Source organism: Arvicola amphibius, chromosome 4 (assembly GCF_903992535.2).
Source record: "Arvicola amphibius chromosome 4, mArvAmp1.2, whole genome shotgun sequence".
NCBI classification, from domain to species: domain Eukaryota; kingdom Metazoa; phylum Chordata; class Mammalia; order Rodentia; family Cricetidae; genus Arvicola; species Arvicola amphibius.
The window spans coordinates 105,515,165-105,534,576 of NC_052050.1; positions in this window are offsets into that span (position 1 = coordinate 105,515,165).

The following is a 19,412-nucleotide window of genomic DNA, read 5'->3' on the forward strand; positions in this document are numbered from 1 at the left end:
CAGATCATGGCAACTCTTAAAAGGGACACATTTAATTGGGGTAGCTGGCTTACATTTCGGAGATTTAGTTCATTATCATCATGATGGGAAGAAAAGCAGCATGCAGGAAGATATGATATTGGAGAAGGAGCTGAAAGTTCTTACATCTTGACTCACAGGCAACGGGAAGTATTCTGAGACATTGTGTGTGACCTGAGCATATATGAGGCCTCAAGGCCCACCTCCACAGTAACAAACTCCCTCCAACAAGACCACATCTCCATTTGGAGGCCATTTTTATTCTAACTACTGCATTCCACTCCATGGCCCCCCAAAGGCTTGTAGCCATAACATAATGCAAACATACATTCACTCCTGCTTCAAAAGTTCCCAGTCACAAGAACATTTTAAAGTCTAAAGTCAAAAGTCTCTTCTAAGATTCATGCAATCTCTTGATTGCAATCACCTCAAAAATTAAAATAAAAAACCCAGATCACTCACTTCCAACATGCAATGGCACAGGATATACATCACCATTCCAAAACACAAGGTAGGGAGCATAGTGAGAAAATACTGGATGAAAGCAAGACCAAAAAACAGCTGGGCAAACTCTGCATCACCATATCTGATGTCAAAGAACTCTTCAGATCTCCAATTCCTTTCAGTTTTGTTGACTGCAACACACTTCTTTCTCTTGGTCTGGTTTTGCTTCTTGTTAGCAAATATATCATGATTCTGGCATCTCCAAGGTAATCCAGGCTTCACCTTCACAGCTTCATGCAATGGCCTCTCTAGGTCTCTATGAAGGGACACCCTAACACATGCCTGGCCTCAGTGGCTTTCCTTATTTGTGGAGACAAATTCCATTGCCCATTTCTTCTATTCTTAACTCCAGAACTATGTGGCAGGAAATGCCAAGTTCTGCTGCTCACTGGGGTTGAAACACAGGCCCTTGTTCAATTCCATCTTCACCAAATTTCTTTTTTCTTTTTTTGATAATTTTCTTCACTGCCTAACCTTGGCTGTTCTAAAACTTGCTCTTACAGACCAGGCTGACCTCAGACTCAGAGATCCTCCAGTCCCTGCTTTCTGAGTGCTAGAATTAAAGCCACCACACCTGGCTCTAAGCCTTTACTTTCTTTTCACAGTTGGATGTGTAGTTGAGTGGGATCTTGCCCCCCCCCCCCCGGTCACCACTCCTTTTGTTTCAGTTCTTCATCTGTTTATCTCCTTCAACACAGAACTTAGCTCCCTTCCACTTCCTGGTGACCCTTTCCTCAGACTGCACATTATGCATTTTTATTTGCTTAGCTTGCTCCTTTTCATTATAAATCTTCATCAGAGTTAACACTAATTACCACACAACAGAGTCTATACTAGGCTCTTTTCAACTATGTTCATAGCAGCACTATTTGTAATAGCCAGAACCTGGAAACAACCTATGTGCCCCTCAATAGAAGAATGGATAAAGAAGGTGTGGCACATATACACTTAGGAGTTCTACTCAGTGGTAAAAAACAATGACATCTTGAATTTTGCATGCAAATAGATGGAAATAGAAAACACTTTACTGAGTGAGATAACCCAGACCCAAAAAGAGGAATATGGTATGTACTCACTCATATGTGGATTCTAGCTATAAACAAAGGACACTGAGCCTATAATTCATGATCCTAGAGGAGCTAAATAAGAAGGTGAACCCAAAGAAAAACATATCCTCCTGGATATTGGAAGTAGACAAGATTGCCAGGCTAAAGTTGGGAGCACAGGGGTGGGTGTGAGTTGGGGGGAAGGGGAGATGGGGAGAGAGAAGGCAGAAGGGGAGGATTGGGGAGAGCTTGGGTGAATGGGATGGTTGGGATATAAGAAGGGTGGATATGGGAGCAGGGAAGTAGATATCTTAATTAAGGGAGCCATTTTAGGGTTGGCAAGAGACTTGACTCTAGAGGGGTTCCCAGGTGTCCAAGGGGATTTCACCAGCTAGTTCCATGGGCAGCAGAGGAGAGGGCGCCTGAAATGGCTCTATCCTATAGCCACACTGATGAATATCTTGTATATCACCATAGAACCTTCATGTGGCGATGGATGGAGATAGAGACAGAGACCCATATTGGAGCACTGGGACTGAGCTCCCAAGGTCCAGATGAAGATCAGAAGGAGGGAGAACATGAGCAAAGAAGTTAGGACTGCGAGGAGTGCGCCCACCCATGGAAATGGTGGAACTGATCTAATGGGAGCTCACCAAGGCCAGCTGGACTGGGACTGAACGAGCATGTGATCAAACCAGACTCTCTGAATGTGGCTGACAATGAGGGCTGACTGAGAAGCCAAGGACAATGGCACTGGGTTTTGATCCTACTGCATGTACTGGCTTTGTGGGAACCTAGTCTGTTTGGATGCTCACCTTCCTAGACCTGGATGGAGGGGGGAGGTCCTTGGACTTCCTACAGGGCAGGAAACCCTGACTGCTCTTAGGACTGGAGAAGGAGAGGAAGGGGGAGTGGGGACAGTGGGAGGGAAATGGGAGGAGGTGGAAATTTTTAATAAATAAAAATAAAAAATAAATAAAATATAATTTATTTATTTTAATTTATATGCACTGATGTTTTGCCTGTGTGTGTCTGTGTGAAGTTGCTGGATCCTCAGTTCATCTGTGAACTGCAATGTGGGCACTGGGAATTGAACCTGGATCCTCCGGAAGAGCAGTCACTGCTCTTATCTACTGAGCCATTTCTGCAGCCCTACTAGAAGGATTTCCACTACCAAAGGAATTTATCCAAAACTATCCACTTTAGCCTCAGGCAGACCTTTTAGACACGGCAAAAAGCAGCCACATTCTTCAGCAAAATAGCACAAAACTGGTCTGTAGGCCACACACTGCCACTCTCCTTCATGGGAACCACTTGAGCGAGCAGCCACAGTCCACGTCAGTCAGGACTACCGTCTTCTACGCTCCTGCTCTGAGTGCTGCCCTTTAAACAGCACTGACATTGTTCCACCACTTTCCCCACCCAAATCCCCAATTTCTCTAAACAGAAGTATAATGAGGCTATCGCAGCAATACCCTAGGCCCTCGTGTCCCCTCTGTTCCAGTCAGGGTCTCTATTGCTGTGAAGAGACACCATGACCATGGCAACTCCTAGAAAGGAAAACATTCAATTGGGGCTGGCTTACAGTTGAGAATCTCAGTCCATTATCATCATGGTGGCATGCAGACATGTAGTGCTGAGGAAGGAGTTGAGAGTTCTTACATCTTGACTCACAGGCAACAGAAAGTGGTCTGGGAGACTGGGTGTAGCTTAAGTGTATTGGAGACCGCAGAGCCTGCCTCTACAGTGACGCATCGCCTCCAACAAAGCCGTAACTCTCAATATTGCCACTCCTTTTAAGGGCCATTTTCTTTCAAACCACCCCAGTGTGGAAGTAGAGGCAAGAACTGAATATTGGTACAGGTGTTGAATATGAGAACAGGAAGTGGGTATAGGTACTGATGGTGGGAATTGTATTATTTATGAATACAGGTATTGAATAAAGGTATATGTATTGAGGTATGAGAATAGGAATTAGATGTGTATACAGGCATTGCTAATCAGTACAGGTAGTGTAAAAAGGCACAGGTATCCAATATGACAACAGGTATTAGGTACAGGGACAAGAAGTAGGGACATGCATTGTGTTTGAGAATAGGTATTGGAACTGGGTTCTATCTATTTAGCATATCTCTGTTTGACCTTGAAAACATACCTAATGTGATTCTAAGTTTGATCATTATAGATGACTATTAACCTGTATTTCTTTTTTATATTTATCTATCTATCATGTATACAATATTCTGTCTGTGTGTATGCCTGAAGGTTAGAAGAGGGCACTAGACTCCATTACAGATGGTTGTGAGCCACCATGTGGTTGCTGGGAATTGAACTCAAGACCTTTGGAAGAGCAGGCAATGCTCTTAACCTCTGAGCCATCTCTCCAGCCCCTTAACCTGTATTTCTTTATTATTCTAAATAGCTTTCAAGGATTAAAATTTTACATTTTTACATGAGCTGCATAGGTACAATACCTTGAACAAGAGTAGGAATAGATATACAGTATAAAAAAAACTTACATTTGAATCAATATGCAAAAATCCACAACAACACAAAATATTTGAGACTAGTGGTTGTTCAAAAGTGGACTCAACAATCCACGTTTTATCCCATCATTTCTATACTATGCCCCCTTTCCCTCAGAACAAGATCCCTGAATCTACTCTCCTTTGTTTAGCTTTTGTGAGCATTACCAATAACAACTTGTAGCCCACCCCCTAAATTATGACCAACCCATTGAACGAACAAAAACTACCCATCTCACCTCTCGGGAACGTGGGCATCATGTTCTCCAGACTGTTTTCTACTGTCTGGGGTGATGGATCTTTAGGAGACCCTGAGAAAACTTAGATAAAAGTCAAGTGCTGGAAGGGGTGGCTGTATCTTTTCTTTAGAATCCGTGTGATGGGAAAGTGTAGAGCTCATATGAAGTCCTGGCTGGAGTCATGTGTAAGGCTGGACCATCTCAGCTAGCAGCTTTAAAGTTGTTCTGAATGTAGAATTTTGAGGAAACAAACATTCTAAGAGGTTGGATCACCTGGGCTACTGTCTTTTTTCGTGTTTGGTCCTCCCCCCCCAAATCTGCATTAATACAAGTATGGAATGTACAGTGTGCACATTAAGTTAAAGTTTTTTTGTTCTATGTTTGAGCAGGTAAAAGGCATCTGTTAACTTTATAAGTCTGTTTGAACTGTATAACTGAACCTCTATCCACGTCATGTGAAAAGATGGCATGAAATAAGTCATGAGGATTATGTTGCCAGCAAGATCTATCATGTCTCACCCAGTCTCAGAGCTGTTCTCATGTTAAGGGATCAGCATATATGTCATCTATCCTGCAGTCTTTCTTGGTGTCTTTCTCATGTCTGTAGCCGAGACTTTCAGGTCTCCCCCAGCCAAATGTGATCTTCATTAATTTTGAAGAGAACCATAACTTTTTGTTTTCTGTGCAAACAAAGGCACAACCTCTCTCCCAATGCAACATGTTTTGACTTCCATTCTGAAGTTAAGGAAAGGTGGGGGAAGTGAGAGGAGGGGAGGGAGAGGAAACTGTTATTGATATGTAAAATAAAAAAGATTGTTTAAAAATGTTTATGTTGGCTTAATTTAACAGTTTCCAAAAACCAATGTCTCTCAGCAGCTGTTGTTTTATATAAATCAGCATGTAAAATTCAAAGTCAGCAAAACATCATACATGATTTGGACGCCCTGTGTATGTGGCTTATTCTTTTTATATTACTTTATTTTTTAAAGTCTTTTAAAAATATTTATTTATTTATTTATTTATTTATTTATTATATAATATTCTGTCTGTGTGTATGCCTGCAGGCAAGAAGAGGGCACCAGACCTCATTACATATGGTTGTGAGCCACCATGTGGTTGCTGGGAATTGAAATCAGGACCTCTGGAAGAGCAGGCAATGCTCTTAACCGCCGAGCCATCTCTCCAGCCCTTTAAAGCCTTTTAATTATTTTTAAACTATTTTTTCCTCTGGCTGTCTATACCCAATTTTTATTGTACCTTTTAAAGTTTTTTTCAGTATATACTGCTTTACTTTACACCTGCAGCCTTCTTTGACCTCATGAGCAAGGTCTTCAACATGACATAAGGGGAGAGGTAAGTATCTGGCTTGCTGGGGGGCCCTACTCTCTGGGCCATAGTCCCCAGAGGCACAATTCATGCCCCCCCACCAGAGCCCAGGAGACCTGGAAGCAGCCTCCCCGCACCCCAAGCACCCTCCATGGTATCTGTGACCGCCATAGTCTTGGCTCTGCCTCTACCTGGAGGAGCTTCAGAGCCACATCAGAAACCACCAGAGGCACAAACCTGCTTGCACCTGGAGGAAGAGTGACCTCCTAAGCCACAGGCTCTACCTGCACCAATTGGAGAAAGATGGACCCCCAGATGCATGGACCCACATTCACCTTCCCCTGCTGGAAGAAGAAATGGGCAGATGGCGGTGTAAGAACACGTTCAATAGCCTTTTTGTCTATGAAGTCCTTGGAACCCTGCAAGAACCCTGCTTCCATGATGAGGGGAACTGGAGAGATGAGTAAGTGGCCACACGGCTGGACAGCTTGAAGTGCCACTCTCTGGGACAGTCCCAGGGTGACTGAATCCAGGCCCTCTCCAATTCCCTAAGCTTTTCTGGCCATCCAGCGGTGTGTGTTCCTGCTGCTGGCTTTCTTTACCCCATTCTACCCTGCCTCCAAGACCATCTTTTCATCTGCGAGATCCTTGGAACCCCCAACACAGCTTGCTTCAGGGCTGAGGGGACTGAGAGCCAGCAGGGAGTGTTCCTGCCGCTGGGCCTTCTTTCTACCCTCCAACCCTGCCCACAAGCCTGCCTTTTAGTCTGCGAGGTCCTTAGATCCCCCCAACACAGCCAATACAGGGTGGAGGGAATCTGAGATCCTGCTCCAGTGCTGAGGGGACCTAAGAGAGGGCAGACCAAGAAAAACTACCCAGTACACAGTCAGCTACAGCAAAGATTGGATCAAGACGCCAAGACTCTGCTGGCCTCATTTGGAGGAAGAAATGGGTAAGTGCCAATGCAAGAATTCCTCCAACATCCTGAAAAGCAACATGGTAACACCAGAATCCAGCAAGCACACAACAGGAAGACTCGAACATCCTAACCCAGAAGAAGTAGAAAAAACAACTTTAAATGTAACCTTATAAAAATGATGGAGACCTTTAAATAGGAAGTGAAAAACTCCCTAAAAGAAATGGAAGAGAAGACAAACAAAAAGTTAGGAGAAATTAATAAATCCCACAAAGATACCCAAGAAAAAGGAAACAAACAGGTAAAGGAAACAGTTAGGACTTGAAGACCGAAATGGAGGTAATAAAATGCAAACCAGGGGATGGCTGGATATGGAAAATCTGGGTAAACAAACAGGAACTACAGAGACAAGTATAACCAACAGAATACAAGAGACAGAAGAAAGAATCCCAAGCACTGAAGATACTATAAAGGAAATAGATGCATTGATAAAAAAAAAACCCAGCAAATCCAACAAATTCTTAAAACATCCAGGAAATCTGGAACACCATGAAAAGACCAAACCTAAGAATAACAGGGGAAGAAGAAGGAGAAGAACTCCAGCTCAAAGGCCCAGAAAATATATTCAACAAAATTATAGAAAAAAACTTTCCTAACCTAAAGAGGGATATCTCTACAAAAGTACAAGAAGCTTACAGAACACCAAATGGACGGGATAAAAAAAATCCCCTCGCCATACAATAATCAAAACACAAAACATACAGAATAAAGAAAAAAATATTAAGAGCTGCAAAGGAAAAAGGTCAAGTAACATATAAAGGTAAACCTATCAGAATTACACCTGATTTCTCAATGGAAACAATTAATAAATGGGACCTCCTGAAACTGAAAAGCTTCTATAAAACAAAGGACAAGGTCAACAAGACAAAACGACAGCCTACAGAATGGGAAAAGATATTCAACAACCCCACATCAGACAGAGGTCTGATCACCAAAATATACAAAGAACTTAAGAAATTGGACACCAAAAGAACACTGTGGGAGCCTTCTCAGCTTGGTCGATCACCTTCCTGGACCTGGGGGGAGTTGGGAGGACCTTGGTCTTAGCATAGAGTGGGGAACCCTGATGGCTCCTTGGCCTTGAGAGGGAGGGAGGGGAGGTATGGGTGGAGGGGAGGGGAGGGAAGGGGGAGAAGGAGGGGAGAGAAAGGGGAGAAGGAGGGGAGGGAGGGGGGAGGAGGAGGGAAGGAGATGGAAATTTTTAATATAAAAAAAAATAAACCATGAGAAAAAAAAAAAAAAAAAAAAAAAAAAAAGAAAAAATGGAGTACAGACCTAAACAAAGAACTCTCAGCAGAGGAATCTAAAATGGCTGAAAGACACTTAAGGAAATGTTCAACATCCTTAGTAATCAGAGAAATGCAAATCGAAACAACTCTGAGATTCCATCTTACACCTGAAAGAATGGCCAAGATCAAAAACACTAATGACAACTTATCCTGCAGAGGTTGTGGGGAAAGGGAATACTTCTGCATTGCTGGTGGGAACGCAAGCTGGTACAACCCTTTTGGATGTCAGTGTGGTGATTTCTCAGAAAATTAGGAAACAACCTTCCTCAAGACCCAGTAATACCACTTTTGGGTATATATCCAAAGGATGCTCAATCATTCCAGAAAGGCATGTGCTCAACTATGTTCATAGCTTTGTTTGTCATATCCAGAATCTGGAAACAACCTAAATGCCCCTTGACAGAAGAATGGATAAGGGAAATATGGTACATTTACACAATGGAGTACTACACAGCAGAAAAAAAAATAATGACATCTTGAATTTTGAAGGCAAATGGATGGAGCTAGAAAACATCATTTTGTGTGAGGTTAACCAGACCCAGAAAGACAAATATCATATGTACTCATTTATAAGTGGTTTCTGAACATAAAGCAAGGAAAACAAGCCCACAAATCTTAGAGAGAACCTAGACAACAATGAGCATCCTAAGCAAGATGTACATAGATCTAATTTACATGGGAACTAGAAGAAGACAAAATCTCCTTAGTAAATTTAATAGCATGGGGACCTTGGGATAAAGTTGAAAGGGAAGGGAGAGGCAGGAAGGGGAGCAGAGAAAAAGGTAGAGCTCAATAAAAATCAATTAAAATGACTTGGTTGAGATTTATATAATGTCAATTTTAATTACTATAGTTTGGTAATTAATATTTTATCATTAAAAAAGTGGTTTGAACACTGTGCCAAATATAATTTGACTGATCAGATACTTACTATTGATAAGATACAAACTTTAGAAAGACCCACTTTAGAAAGAAAATAAGAAAAAAATACTCATACACAGACAGAGTAATTTAAAGCAAAACCTACCACACTGCATTATGAAACTGAAGGGAGCTGACTAAAGTTATTAGAACACCAACCTTAATTTATCCAGTTGCCATACAAGAACAACCACGAGATGATAGGCACTCCCAAGGCTATGCAGACTATAATTGGAATCCCATAGAAATGTTAGATTTGAAGAAATTTAAGGAAGCAGTTGTTTCATATGATATGCATTCACCCTTGGTGAAACAGATGTCATATTCATAGGCAAGTAGACTGGAAATATTTAGTGACAGAAGTATTGGAAGCTGGTCATCAGTTACAATGGAGAACCTAGTGGAGAGAGGAAACCAGGGCCATAGAACAATGAGGTAGAGTTAGAGGTAATGAGGTTTCCCAAGACCAGCTACTCACTGAGGGCCAGTATGCTGATATACAAAGACAATCTCTCTTTGATGATAACACCTTGATTCTATGCCATATAGCAGCTTTGGATGTGTGGCACAGAGTTGAAGAATCAGGAAAGAGAACTAAGGCATTTATTAAAATTATACAAACCCACAAAGAAGCCATCACTGAATCTTTTTTTTTTACAAAGATAAACTTCAGCTGTAAATAGAATGTTATCAGATCCACAAGTTAGAATATTTGGCTCTTGAAAATGCCAAGTCAGAATGTCAAAGAAAGATTAGGCCATTAAGGGCAAGATCAACACCCAAGATGAATGGATTAGAAATCCAGCTGATGTTGGATCTCACACTTATCTCACACATACTTGGCTAGAGAGGTAATTTCTAAAAGTTTTAAGAACAATCAAAAGATAAGATGTTTAAATTATGGTAAGCTAGGTCATCTGAAAAGGGATTGTAGGTAAGGTATTCCTAGAAACAATTTTTTTTCTAGAGATAATCCCAGTAGAAGTGCTTCTGGGATATACAGAGGTGTGGCAAAGGCTGGCATTGGTCTAATGAATGCAGATTAACATGAGACAGGCAAGGTAATCCTTTTATATGGGGAAATAACTTAGGGGGTCTCTCTTGCAGGCTTAAATGTCAAATTTGGTTTGATATTTCCCCATCAGCATTGAGGAAACCCTCCACAGAGCAATTATAAGACTTAATGCCTATTGTTAAAAACCATACTGCTCTGGATGACAGAACAGCTTCATTAGATAAAATTTTCAGGAGAAACCATGGAACAGGTGTTTTGGCAAACTTCTATAAATGATTATAAATAGAAGCTTCTGTCCCACCCAATTCCACAGCCATTCATGTCATGCAAGTCTTCAACTTATTTGCTCAGAGTTACTCTGAGATATTTTATGCTATTTGTGGCTATTGTGAAGGGTGTTGATTCTCTGATTTCTTCCTCAGCCCTTTTATCATCTGTGTACAGGAGGGCTACTGATTTTTTTGAGTTAATATTGTATCCTGTTACATTGTCAAAGTGTTTATGAGTTGTAGAAGTTCCTTGGTAGAGTTTTTGGGATCACTTATGTAAAGTATCATATCATCAGTAAACAGTGAGAGTTTGACTTCTTCTTTTCTGATTTGTATTCTCTTGATCTCCCTTTGGTGTCTTATTGCTCTAGCTAGGACCTCAAGAACTATATTGAATAGATATGGAGAGAGTGGACAACCTTGTCTTGATCCTCAGGCTGTTGGCTTGCTGTATATTGCCTTAATTATGTTTAGGTATATTCCTTGTATCACTGCTCTCCCCAAGACCTTTATCATTAAGGGATGTTGTATTTTGTCAAATGCATTTTCAGCATCTAATGAGATGATCATGTGACTTTTATTTTTCAGCTTGTTTTTATGGTGGATTACGTTGACAGATTTTTGTATATTGAACCATCCCTGCATCTCTAGGATGAAGCTGACTTGGTCATGGTGGATGATGGTTCTGATGTGTTCTTGGATTTGATTTGCTAGTATTTTATTTAGTATTTTTGCATCAATGTTCATGAGTGAGATTGGTCTGTAATGCTCTTTCATTTATTTATTTATTTATTTATTTATTTATTTATTTATTATGTATACAATATTCTGTCTGTGTGCATACCTGCAGGCCAGAAGAGGGCACCAGACCCCATTACAGATGGTTGTGAACCACCATGTGGTTACTGGGAATTGAACTCAGGACCTTTGGAAGAGCAGACAATTATCTTAACCTCTGAGCCATCTCTCCAGCCCCTGTAATGCTCTTTCTTAGTATTGTCTTTCTGTGGTTTGGGTATCAGGGTAATTGTAGCCTCATAAAAAGAGTTTGGCAATGTTCCCTCTGTTTCTATTGGGTAGAATAATTTGAGGAGTATTGGTATTAGTTCCTCTTTGAAAGCTTTGTAGAATTCTGAGCTGAAGCCATCTTGTCCTGGGCTTTTTTTGGTTGGGAGACTTTTTATGACTGTTTCTATTTCTTCAGCAGTTATAGGTCTGTTTAATTTGTTTATCTGGTCTTGATTTAATTTTGGTAAGTGATATTTATCCAGAAAGTTGTCCATTTCCTTTAAGTTTTCCAATTTTGTGGGATACAGGCTTTCAAAATATGACCTAATGATCCTCTGTATTTCCTCCATGTCTGTTGTTATGTCCCCCTTTTCATTTCTGATTTTGTCAATTTGGATATTCTCTCTCTCTGCCTCTTGGTTAGTTTGGATAAAGGTTTGTCTATTTTCTTGATTTTCTCAAAGAACCAACTCTTTGTCTCATTGATTCTTCGTATTGTTTTCTTTGTTTCTATTTTTATTTCAGCTCTCAATTTGATTATTTCCTGCTGTCTAGTTCTCTTAGGTGAGTTTGCTTCTTTTTGTTCTAAAGTTTTCAAATGTTCTGTTAATTCACTAGTGTGGGATTTCCCAGCTTCTTTATGTAGGCATTTAGTGCTATGAACTTGGCTCTTAACACTGCTTTCATTGTGTCTCATAAATTTGGGTATGTTGTGTGGTCATTTTCATTGAATTTTAGGAAGTCTTTAATTTCCCATTTATTTCTTCCTTGCCCCATTGATGATTCAGGTGAGCATTGTTTAATTTCCATGTTTGTAGGTTTTCTGGAATTGGTATTGCTGTTGACTTCTAGTTTTAAAGCATGGTGATCTGATAAGGTACATTGGGTTATTCCAATTTTTTTGCATCTGTTGAGGCTTGTTTTGTTACTGAGTATGTGGTAAATTTTTGAGATGATTCTATGAGGTGCTGAGAAGAAGGTATATTATTTTCTGTTTGGATGGATCTATAGATGTCTGTTAAGTCCATTTGGGTAATAACATCGGTTAGTTCTCTTATTTCTCTGTTCACTTTTTGTCTGATTGACCTGTCCAGTGGTGAGAGGGGAGTGTTGAAGTCTCCCACTATTAGTATGTGGGTTTAACATATTATTTAAGCTTTAGAAGTGTTTCTTTGACATATGAGGGTGCCCTTGTATTTGGGGCATAGATGTTCAGTATTGAAATTTTCTCTTGATGGTTTTTTTCCTGTGATTAATATGAAATGACCTTATTTGTCTCTTTTGACTGATTTTAGTTTGAAGTCTATTTTGTTAGATATTAGGATAGCTACACCCAATTGTTTCTTAGGTCCATTTGATTGGTATATTTTTCCCAACCTTTTACTCTGAGATGATGTCTGTCTTTGAGGTTGAGATGCATTTCATGTATGCAGAAGAATGATAGATTCTGTTTTTGTATCCAGTCTGTTAGGGTGTACCTTTTTATGGGTGAGTTGAGTCCATTTACATTAACTGCTATTAATGATCAGTGGTTGCTATCTCCTCTTAATTTAGTTTTCATAGTTGGTGATGTTAATTTGTGCCTTCTTTGGGATTTACTATAATGAGATCTTCAATTGTCTGTGTTTTTGTTGGTGTAGCCATCTTTCTTGGGTTGGAGTTTTCCTTTTAGTATTTTGTGTAGGGCTGGGTTTGTGGCCAGGTATTGATAAAATATAGATTTGTCATGGAATATCTTGTTTTGTCCTTCTATGGTGATCCACAGTTTTGCCAGGTATAGTAGTTTGGGCTGGCATCCGTGGTCTCTTAATGTCTGCATAATGCTTGACCATGACCTTCTGGCTTTCATTGTCTCTAATGAGAAGTCAGATGTAATTCTGATAGGTCTACCTTTATATGTTACTTGGCCTTTTTCCTTTGCAGCTCTTAATATTCTTTCTTTACTCTGTATGTTTAGCGTTTTATTATGTCACAAGAGGACTTTTTTTTTGATCCAGTCTATTTGGTGTTCTGTAAGCTTCTTGTATCTTCATAGGCATATCTTTCTTTAGGTAGGGAAAGTTTTCTTCTATGGTTTTGGTAAATAAATTTTCTGTGCTTTTGAGTTGAACTTCTCCTTCTTCTATACCTATTATTCTAAGATTTGGCCTTCTTATGGTTTCCCATATTTCATGGATATTTTGGGTTAAGCTTTTGTTAAATTTAATGTTTTCTTTAGCTGATGAGTCTATTTCTTCTATTTTATCTTCAGCGCTTGAGATTCTCTCTTCTATTTCTTGTATTCTGTTGTTTGTACTTGCAGTTGTGGTTCCTGTTCTTTTCCCCATGATTTCTGTTTCTGTAATTCCTTCAGCTTGTGTTTTCTTTATTTTTTTCTCTCTCAGTTTTCAAGTCCTGAATAGTTTCTGTTATATGTTTGAGTTCTTTTTTTTGTTTGTTTGTTTTCTTTAAGTGATTTGCTCTATCTTCCAATTTTTTGGTTTTTTTCCTCCATTTCTTTAAGGTGATTTCTCATTTCATCTTTAAGAATTTCAAACATTCTCTTGAGGTTTTTTTGCTCATTTTCTTCTGGTTCATCCATATTTGGTTGTTCAGGTCTTACTTTTGTAGGGTCTTTAGGTTTTACTGGTGTTGTGTTGCTCTTTGCTGTGTAGCATGTGATCTTACCTTTTCTACTCATCTTTTCCTCTTAATAGGTGTGGTTGGGGCTGTCTGAGATTCTGTTGAATAATCTTCTAGTGAATTTGGATTTCAGTGAATCCAAAGCTCAGATGGTTGTTCCTCATGGTATAGTCAGTGTCACAGTTCTAGTTACCCTGTTGGCTACTCTTGTTCCTGGAGATAGCTCAGTGCTCCTGTGCTTTGTTCTGTTCTGTTGAAGTTTGCTGTCTCAGGCCTACTTTGGCCTAGGCTGCTGGCTTTGACCTGCTTCTGTAAGTCTTGGTCTGGATCTCCTCCTGCAGAAGTCCCTGGTTTGGAGTTAGATCTGTTCTGGTGGTGATCGCTGACTCTGAATCTGCTCGCTGGGTCAATACTGATCTGCTCGTGTCCCAGGACTGGGTTTGCTCTTGGTTTCTGCTCCTGATGGGGCTTTTTCTCTCTGTCTTAGGTAACTGGTTCAGTCCCACTCCTGTTCCAGTGGAGGTCGAAGACTCTGAGTCAGGTCTTTGGCTCAATCCTGGACTGCCATTGTCCCAGGACTGGGTTTGCTCCCAGGGCTGGATTTGCTCCTGGCTTCTGCTCCAGTGGAGCTTGTTTCTTCTGGCTCTCTCTGTCCTAGGAGTCTCGTTCAATTCCACACCTGTGAAATTTGTTGCCCAAGGTGGAGTTCCTTGCCTCAGGACAGTTTTGGTTTAGGTTATCGGCTTTGACCTGTGTCTGTAAATCCTGGTCTGGATTCCTTCCTGCAGAAGTCCCTGGGTTGGAGTTGGACTTGGAAAGATTTCTGGTTCCGGTCTGCTTCCTGGGAGGTTCTAGGCTCGGGTGTACCCAAACCCGCAGAGGACCTGCTTACTTCCTCAGAGGTCTCAGACTTGTGCTGGGACCCAGAGGGGTTCCAAATTCCTGCCTATCCCCTTTGATGTCCCAACCAAGGCCTGAACCCACAGAGGACCTGGCTCAGGTCTACTCTCTCTGAGGTCCCAGACTCATGCCTGCTACCACCATCTCTGGTTCCTACCTATTCCCTCGGAGGACCCAGGTTCACTCACACCCAGGCTGGCAGAGGTCCTGGCTTCGGTCTAGTTTCTGGGAGGTCCTAGACTCTCACCAAGACCCACCAGGGTGTTGGCTTAGGTCTACTCCCTTGAAGGTCTCAGATTCACGTCTGGACCCTCAGCAGTCTCTGGTTCACTCGCTCAGGGGTTACTCCCTTTTACCTGTTCCGATGGAGATCATTGGCTCTGGATCTGGTCGTTGATCCAGCTCTGCTCATGTCCCTGAACTGGGTTTGGTCTTGGCTTCTGCTCCTGGTGGGACCTTTTCTCTCTGTGTCTTAGGTAACTGGTTCAGTCCCACTCTGGTTCCAGTGGAGGTCGCAGATTCTGAGTCAGGTCGTTGGCTCAGTCCTGGTCTGCCAGTGTCCCAGGACTGAGTTGGCTCCCAGGGCTGGATTTGCTCCTGGCTTCTGCTCCTGGTGGAGCTTGTTTCCCAGCACAGTTGTTCTTAATGAAAACCCAGAGTCAGATACTAGGGACAAAAGCTGAGAGATCAGAGAAGCAAAGCATCCAGCCACTAGAGAGACCTTTACCTCTTCCGATGCTCAGATGGAAAGCTCAGACTGCACCTCAGACTGGATCCTCCTACAGATGTAGATGTAAAAGTCATTTTCCCAAAATCTTTGTATCCAGATTGCCTTTTCAGCTTCTAGGGATTGAAACCTTATCTTGGGTAAAACAAGGCACAAGATAGGTCAAATGTATAGGGCCAGAAGAACAGACAGGAAAATTAAAACCATATGTGGCTAACACACTAATGAATTTAAGGGGATGTGATTTGTTGCAGCAATGGGAAACACAGATTAATGTTTCTCCAATCTCAGAAACAAGCCATAAATGAACACATGCTTCTGAGAAAAACATTGAAAGGAGCATACACTAGTCACCAACTGTGCATATTCAGGTTGTACATAATGAGCAGGGCACAACAACTGCTGATCTTTCCCAGGTTCCAATAGCCCTACCTTCAAAATGGCTAACTGTGTGCCTAGAAACATTAGCCTTTGACATAAAATAAATGAAAAAGTGCTATTTAAGTAAATTTAAAAAATTATAGGCCCTAGAACAGCTGAATGCTCAGCATATTGAAGAATCAACCAGTCCTTGGAATTCTCCTGTACTTGTCATTAAAAGAGACCTGGAAAACGGAGGGTGGTAGCAGATTTTAGAGCAACGCATAAGGTGATTCAGTCAATGGGCTCTCCACAGTCTTGAGTTGCCTTGACCTTCTCTATTACCTAAAGAATGGTCTGTTATAGTGATTGATTTAAAGGACTGCTTTTTAACAAACTATAACTTGGCAAGAACAGGATAGAGAAAAAATTGCCTTCACAGTTCCTTCTTATAAAATTCCCAGCCTGTCAAAAGACATCAGTGGAAAATTCTCCCACAAGGAATGTTAAACAGACCTACCTTGTGTCAATATTTTATACAACCACCATTGGAAATAATTTGTAATTAATTTTCTCAATCTATAATTTACCATTATATGGATGATATCTTACTAGCTGATTCAAATATAGATATCTTACAGAAAATGTTCGAAGAAGTAAAGAAAATATTGTCTAGCTGGGGATTACAAATTGCTCCTGAAAATGCAAAGAGAAGAATCTTTTTATTAATATTTATTTTATAAAGGGTTTTCCCTCTCCTCTCTTACTATCCCTTCTCCACTGAATTCCCTTTGTCCCTCAACCACTCCTTCTCTTTTTCTATTCAGAAAGGTGCAGGCCTCCCATAGGTGTCAACAAAGCATGACATATCAAGTTGAGGTGGGACTCAGTATTAGGAATGAAAGGCCAGAAAAGATTACATTTCTGTGTTGAGCCCTTTTGGGATTTTTGAACTATACCCTAGCCCCCAGGACAAGCAGAAGGCTGCAGAAGAGCTGAAGGTCAACCTCCACCCCAGCCCCCAGGATAAACTGAAGGCCATAGGACCCCTCTTTAGGGGAAGTATTAGCTAATGAAGAAACCTAAGTTACATAAAGTTTCTGACTGCAGCCCATTCCCCCACCCCGTTTTCCCTATCAGTTGGGCAATATTTCAAGCAGACCCTGCAGTTAGCACAGGGTCAGCAGATGTCTGGAGGACATAACCGGGGGGGGGGGAGAGAGCTGTTGCTATCTCCTTCAATACTAATAGCCTATCAAGATCAGCTGAACTTTACTTAATCTTTAGCCAGTTATGATTCAGGATACATAATTTTGTATTTTGATACTGATACTTGTGACTGTTTTATGCTTTTTGTCTTTATAAACCCCTTAAAATAGTAAATGGGGTCCTTCTCCCTCCATCTGCTGTTTCAGACTGCGAGGCAGAGGACCCATGCTAGCCCATACTTAATAAACAAAACCTTGCTTTTGCATTCAGAAGTGTGGCTCTGCAGTGGTCTTTTGGGGGTCCTAGGACTCAGGCATAATGAGGAATACATTCCCAACAGCTAGCTCAAGCTTTAGGGACAGGCTCTGATCTCACTGTGAGGAGTCTCACAAGTGGATAAATCTGTACAACTACCACACACGTAGATGGCCTAGGTCGATCCTGTGCAGGATCGCTAGCCATTGGTACAGACTATGAGCGGCTATTACTCAGGTTAGTTGTTTCTGTGGGCTCCCTTATGATGACCTTGACCCCACCTGACTTACAAAATACTTCCTTCCTTTGTTCAAGAGGACTCCCAGATCTTGGCCCAGTGCCAGAAAATGGAAGGATCTCCCTTGCTCTTGGATAGGTAGGATCAACATAGTAAAAATGGCAATCCTACCAAAAGCAATCTATAAATTCAATGCAATCCCCATCAAAATCCCAACACATTTCTTCACAGACCTTGAGAGAACAATAATCAACTTTATATGGAAAAACAAAAAAACCCCAGGATAGCCAAAACAATCCTGTACAATAAAGGAACTTCTGAAGGCATCACCATCCCTGACATTAAGCTCTATTACAGAGCTACAGTAATGAAAACATCTTGGTAGTGGCATAAAAACAGAGAGATTGACCAATGAAATTGAATAAAAAACCAGGATATTAATCCACACACCTATTTTTTTACAAAGAAGCTAAAATTGTACAATGAAAAAAAGTATCATCAACAAATAGGACTTGGGAATTTTTATAAAATGTTGGAAATGGTACAGGATGTGGGGATGGGTACAGGATGTGGGAATAGGTACAGGATGTGGGAATGGGTATAGGATGTGGGAATGGGCACAAATGTGAGATTGGTTACAGGTTATGGGAACAGGTAATAGGATTGTAAATGGATAAAGGCACTTAGAATGGGTACAGGTTGTGGGAATGGTTACAGGATGAGAGAATGGTTAGAGACTGTGAGAATGGGTAATGGGAGATGGAATGGTTAAAGGATTATAAAAGGGTACAGGCAGTGAGAATTGGTACAGGATGTGGGAATGGGTACAGGAAGTGGAATGGATAAAGGATGTGGTACATTTACACAATGGAGTATTACACAGCAGAAAAAAATAATGACATCTTGAATTTTGCAAGAAAATGAATGGATCTAGAAAACATTATTTTGGGTGAGGTAACCCAGACACAGAAAGATAATTATCACATGTACTCACTCATAAATGGATTTTAAATATAAAGCAAAGAAAACCAGCCTACAAATCACAACCCCAGAGAACTTAAACAACGAGGACACTAAGAGAGACTTACGTAGACCTAATCTACATGGGAAGTGGAAAAAGACAAGATCTCCTGGGTAAATTAGGAGCATGGGGACCTTGCAGGGAGGATTGAAGGGGGAGGGGAGAGGCAGAAAGGGGAGCAGAGAAAAATGTAGAGCTCAATAAAAATCAATTAAAAAATAAAAATAAAAACAAAGTCTTTAAAGAGACAGAGTACAGACAGTCATATATTAAAGAAATAAAGAGGGCTGGAGAGATGGCTCAGTGGTTAAGAGCATTGCCTGCTCTTCTAAAGGTCCTGAGTTCAATTCCTGGCAACCACATAGAGGCTCACAACCATCTGTAATGAGGTCTGATGCCTTCTTCTGGCCTGCAGACATATAGACAGACAGAATATTGTATACATAACAAATAAATAAATATTTAAAAAGACCTATATTTAATTCTTCACTTTAAAAAAAGAAATAAAGCCGGGCGATGGTGGCGCACGCCTTTAATCCCAGCACTCGGGAGGCAGAGGCAGGCGGATCTCTGTGAGTTCGAGACCAGCCTGGTCTACAAGAGCTAGTTCCAGGACAGGCTCTAAAGCCACAGAGAAACCCTGTCTCGAAAAACAAAACAAAAAAAAAACCCAAAAAATAAAAATAAAAATAAAAAAAGAAATAAAGAATAAAAAGCCACATAAAGATGGAAAATACACAAAGATCTGAATTATGTATACTATTGTGTTTTCTTTTGACTGTAAAGGAGCTAAGTAATCAACATAAATACTTTAAAGGTATCATGTCTTCAGAATTTGGGTCTAAGGATTTGTTGCTTTGGAAAAGAGGTTCTTTTTTCACAGAAGATGAGAATGTATGGAATCCTTCTAGACTAATGTGGTTTGATAGACCAAGATCCCCTCA